Genomic DNA, 6,000 nt, shown 5'->3' with positions numbered 1-6,000 from the left:
CTTCTGGTGGTTCTGATCTGTTCTTCCTGGCTCAGCCTTCCCAAACACTCTGGAGCAGGAACAAAGGAATTTACACCTCCTTTGAGGCCCTGGAGCAGGAGAGCCAGTGAGCAATATCCATGTTGACTGGTGCCATTTGGGAATTTGTAGTTCTATCTCCTTCCATCACTCCACACTCCACCCTACCCTACTGTCAGCATTTCATCCATGGACTCCTAGTCCTGGAGCCCTCTTTTTACAGGAGAGGAAAATGAGGCCCAGGGAGGTGAGGTGACTGCTCAAGGTCAAAAAGTTGGCAGTGCCAGGGTTAGTACTGAAGTCTCCTGACTTCAAGCCAACAAGGATTGGGAGTTGGTGGGTAAGAGGTGTCAGGCCCAGAGGAAGGCAAGAAAATGAAAAAGACTAAGAGAGTGAGAAACTGAGGCTTGCATCTGAGGGGTGACAACCTAGGGGAGCTCAGTGGCTTCACTCATTGGTTATTCCTGGGGTCACTTACCTTCTATTCAGGTTCCCCTGCCCCTTCCAAATTGAGGGGGTGGAGTGGGAAGAAATATTGTCAGAGACAGAGACCCAGAAAGATCCCTGAGTCCAAGAGATACAGAGAGCTCATCAGAATGAGGAAGACCTAAAGATGGAATCCTCTCAAGAGACATTGGTAGAGATATTTACAAAGACTGAAAACAATGAGGGAAATTGTGAATAGGCACAGGCCCCATTGAACTGGCACAGAGGCTGAGCCATGGATGCAGAGATACTAGCACCCAGTTATAATCAGGCACAGAGAAAGAAATTCACTAACAGAAATACAGACTGCGGAGGAATCCCACAGAGACTCAGACAGGGGAGAATGGCATCCTCATGCTGGGAAAGACACTGGAAACAGAAGGGCTGGGGCCAAGTTACACCTCTGATGCTTACTACCTGTGTGACCCTGGACAAGCCAATCGTAGCCTCAGTTTCTTCATCCGTAAATTAGAGAGTTGGACTAGATGACTGGTCCCTTCCAATTGTTGGTATGAGATACTGGGATAAAGTCACTTCACCTCCAGGAGCCTCAGTTTCCCCATCTATAAAACAAGAAAACCTCTGAGGGCCCTTTCAGCTCTTGATCCCAAAGCCCAGGTTTATTTCCATGTTAGCCACCCTACACTTGAGGTGCATTAGCTCCCAGAAGGCCTTTGAAGCTTGAGCTCCACCAGCTCACTGCTAATGGAGCAGACCTAGATGCCCCACCCCTCCCCAGCCAGCCTCTAGTCTTCAGACACTCCTTAGTGCTCCCTATTCAAATTGCCCCAAAAGCAAGTCTTCTCATTTGGCTCTTGCTCCTGTACCCACTTGCCATATTTTTGTTTTCCCTTCCCAGAATAGCCCCCCCAAAATTCCCTCTCATTTACTTAGGCTAAATGGAAGTGAATGAAAGGCAACTCTTAAGTGCCATGTTATACTGCTAAACATCAGGTGCAGCTTCAGTAGCCCCAGCTGCCTTTGGTGGGGTCCAGCCTTGCAATGGCCACCACCCTCCTGTGTGGGGACAAAAGGCTCCCAAGGTCATTGGGTTGCTGAGTGCTCTCAAGAATCCTCAGCCTTAGAAAACAAGGATAGGAAGGATGGTGGGAGCCCCCTTCAGCTGGCAGAGTGTCCTTCCAGTGTCAGTGGGAATTGACTTCAGTTCTTGGGAATGTCCTTTCTAGTTAATCAGAAAGCATTTATTAAGGTCCCACCATACAACAGGTAAGGTAGATGCTGGATTCTAGTCTGCTAAAACCAGTGGTTTGGTCCCTTGGCAGGCTGCCTTAGGCAAGCCCTCCGACTCATGCCTCCTGATGGGAAGTCAATCCGTTCCAAGAAGGGAGAGTGAGAATCCCCCATAACATCCTTTCATTTGAAAGTACTGTCCTTTATGTCTCATGCCTCCCATAGTAACACCAGCTCTCCACTTCCATCTCCCATTGGTGCCTCAAGATCCAGAAAATGAAGGGAGAAGAGTCACTGGCAGGTGACACAAGGAGCAGACATCTGCTGCCCCTCTCATCCAAAAGTGGACCTTGCTTCTTGGCTTGCCTTAGTGGTCATTTCATCCTTGCATCCTTCCATTTCATCCAACAAGGGGAAATTCTGCTCTGAATCTGATTCTCACTAACTGGGTGAGACTGGCTGCTGGGTGGGAGGAAATGATAGGAACCCTGGGAGGGGAGGGGAGGGATACTCTGTCCTAGAGTTTATGAGAGAGGAAGAGAAAACTAAGAAGAATCTGACATGCTTCCAAGATTTTAGGCAAGCAGATGCTAAAAAGTTCAGAGGGAAGAATAGTGGGTATCCAATGTACTAAACTGATTCAGCTGAGGGTGGGAGACGCTCCAGATAAAATCCTGAAGGTTCAGAGAGGATGGCAATGAGGAAGAAAGAAAGGGAATTGTGTTGGATCAATGTGAATGCTGAGGAAGCTCCTCCCCATTAGTGGGGAACTCCCTGAATTTCCCCAACTCTCCTGATTACTGTCCAAGGCACTGCCATACCCATGACCCAGGCGTGGAAATACTTTGTCATCTTCCATTCCTCATTCTTCCTCTGTGTTGCTCTGGCATCTCCTCCTCTCTCAAGCTAGTTCCTGACCTTATCTATTGATCTAATGCAATAGCTGCCTACTTGACCTGTCTGCCTCCAATTTCCCCTCTTCAGCTGCCTCCACAACTGCCAAAGGGCTATCCCTTATGGACAGCTCTGCTTAGGAATCTCAACAGACTTTCTCTAGTCTCCCGAATCAACTATAAACTGTTATTTGACATTGAAAGTGTTCCACAACCCGGTTCCAACAGATATTTCCAGCTTTACTCCCCCTTCACACTGTGTCCCAGTCAAACTGGCCCCTTTGCTGCTCTCACATGGGCCAATCCATTTCCCACCACAGTGCCTTTGCATTGGCCATGTCCCATGCCTGAGGTGTTCTCCTTTCTCTTCTCCACTTCTTGGAATCTTGTTTCCTTCAAAACTCAACTCAGTTCCCACTTTTGATGTGAATCCTTTCCTGATCCCTCCTTCCCAAACTGCCAGTGTCCCCTGCAAATTAGCTTGTATGTATTTTTATTCATTTATATAGGTACACTTAGTCTCTTCCAGTAGAATGTAAGTTTCTTGAGGAGAGAGGTTTTTTCCTTACAGTATCTGGCACATAGTTGTCTGTTGATTGATTGACAGAGCTATCTAAATCCAGTCCTACCCACCCATTCCACCACAATCCACCCTTTGATAATTAACTTTTAGCAAAGTCATGTATTTTCAGAGACAGCAAAGAATAATTGGCCCAAATCCTTCCCTTCAGAAGTGGGACTCACTCTTCATGTCCGTGGGACATGTCCAAATGGGCTCGTTACAGAGGATTTTCAGGCATAAGCTGGGTCATCACAAGTTGAGTGAGATAGTGGGGACTCATCCCCTATGAGCAGCCTAGATGGTGCCTGAGAAACACTGTTTTCCTGAGTACCTGAGTTCTCTGAATACGGGGCATTGTTTGGAGCAAGAAAATTAATCCTAGATCAATCCATCAATCAACATTTACTAAGTGCCTTCTAGGCGTCATCATGATTAGCACTGGAGATACAAAAGAGCCAAAAAGCTAGACCCTGCAGTCAGTGAACTTAGAATGTAATGCATGGAGGGTAGGAGTTACAAACATTTCATTTTTACTGGGCCCACAGGAGCCAGGGCACTGTAGGGGATAAGAAGCCCCCATACCCTCTACAGCCATGTAGTCAGCACCAGGGCCAGTTCTGGGAACCTTGGCTTCTCATGAGAGAAGAGCTAGACAACCTTTACTCTCACAATCTTCAGTTTGTTAAATCCCAACCCTGACCTTCCAGGGAAGCATCATGTAAAGCCTAAGTCATTTGTCATTTCTAGGGTTTTCCTAAGAAGGGGAGTTAAAAAGGTAGTCTGTGGACAATATAAATTAGTTACAGTGCAGGGATTTATTACCAACCAACACAAGAAGGGCTGGATACAAGAATCCTCACAAGAGCATGGTGCCTGGGACAGAGAGATGCTTACTAAATGTTTATCGACTGCATGCTTGACAAAAACATAATTTAGAACTACTTTGTCATTATTGCCCCCTCTGCCTGCCCTCGTAGTCAAAGGCTGGTCCCATTGATGGGTGCTTGGGTGCCTGGGCTTGGACCCCAAGTCTAAAATCACATTTCTCTTTAAAAATCACATTTCTCTCTAGCCTCAGAACACTATCCCAGGCAATTTCTCTCCAGCCCAAGGACACAGCCTGCCCCAGCAACAACTGTTATCTCCTTTCTGATACAGCAGCCAGCTGTACCTATAGAACTTATTAGTCCAAACCAGCTGTGAACTGGTCATAAGGACATTAACTACTCATAGACCAATCATATATATCCTAGACTCAGACATACGTATACTCCCTTGTATTTATCTTGTCTAACAAGACGTTGAACGTTGATGAGAGCAACCTGGTATTCCTTGGTCAGTCCTGACTGTTAGTTGACTCAGTGATGTTTCACGCCTAAAACCACACTTCGAGGTGCCCCATCTCCCATCCTGGGCTATTTCCTGATGAACTCTGGGTAAAATTTCTGTGTAGCAAATACCAAACATGCATGTTCCTTTAAGAACTAACCACTCCCTAATCCCACCCTGTTAGTTAACTAGTTAACCTGTTAGCATGCTTGGCACATGTTTTACTATAGAATACCCTGTATAAACTTTACCTGTACCCCATTCAAATCACAGGTTCCCTAAGAACTCTTGCAAAGCATAATAAATCTTTACCTTGACCTCAAGAATGCTTGAGTCCAAGAATTCATTCCAGGCAACCTGCCTCTGGTACTCAGGTCTTTGTGGGGGTCTCATCCCCCCTTCCAATTCCTAATCACCATGATGTCTATTACTCTCAGGGTTCTGGGGTAACCCTGGATGTCACCTTTGGAGCCCCAACTTCTGGGCTCCCCATCAGCAGTCCATCCCTAGACAATTAGCTTCTAGAGAACACATTTACTTACTAAGAAAGTTGGTTACAAAGCATTTCCTCCAGAACATAGGGCCCACTCTCCCATGAATGGAAAAGGTATCCATGGGGAGAGTGGTTCAAATATATAGGATCATGGTGGTAAGGCCCCCCCTAGACAGGGGGTACCTCCAGACTCTTGTCTTTGGGAGTTCTTTCCTCCCATGATTGATTCTTCAGGCAGCTCCCTGGGACTAGCAATGCTCCTCCAGAGGGTGTAGCCTGCTCTACTAGGCTTTCAAGATTTTTTTTGTGTCCGTAGCTAGCATCCCTCTCTGTCATGGGGGGCCCCTCAAGCTATCTTTCCTTGAGTGACTATCTCACAGCATCTCTCTTTCCTGGTGTATGTCTGCTGTAGGTCTGCTCCAGATACAGGTGCCTCCCCCAGCCCATCAGCCACTGCCATACCAGGAGCAGAGCAGTTTCCTCCATCCAGGAGTCCCAGATTGCATTCAGACCTTTAAGGTCTCCCAAGGTTGCTTGTCTGGTTGTCTGCTTCCATCGTGGGATGACCGTTCAACAATAATCAGGAGACCCAACATAGAGATATGGGGGTTGCCTTGTATTCGAGGCAGGAAGCCATGTCTGAGTGGGGAGCTGAAGCAAGCTTTTCCACACTGGCAAGACTCTCAGGAGGCAGCTTATATCAACTCTGCCTCACTAGATGCCAAGGAGAGCAAGCCACAAAGGCATGGGAAGGTTGCCCTTTTGGGTTATATGCAGAGTTCTGGCTCAGATGCCAATTATGGAGGCCACTAGGGAGTGCCACAGTATACCTCCATGAAGTCACAAAGCCCTGTGTGCAAATCCAACCTAAGATACTTAATAACTGTGCAACCCTGGGCAAGTCAATTCATCTCTGTCTGCCTCAGCTTCTTTAATTAGAAAAGGGGGATAATAGTAGAACAACTGGCTCTTTCTCTTCTGTCAAGATGGTGACCAAAAAGCCTCCAAAAGAACCAAAGGAAAAGAAG

Source organism: Notamacropus eugenii, chromosome 5, assembly GCF_028372415.1.
Source record: "Notamacropus eugenii isolate mMacEug1 chromosome 5, mMacEug1.pri_v2, whole genome shotgun sequence".
NCBI classification, from domain to species: Eukaryota; Metazoa; Chordata; class Mammalia; order Diprotodontia; family Macropodidae; genus Notamacropus; species Notamacropus eugenii.
The sequence above is the reverse complement of the archived record's forward strand: the minus strand, read 5'-3'. Positions refer to the sequence as shown.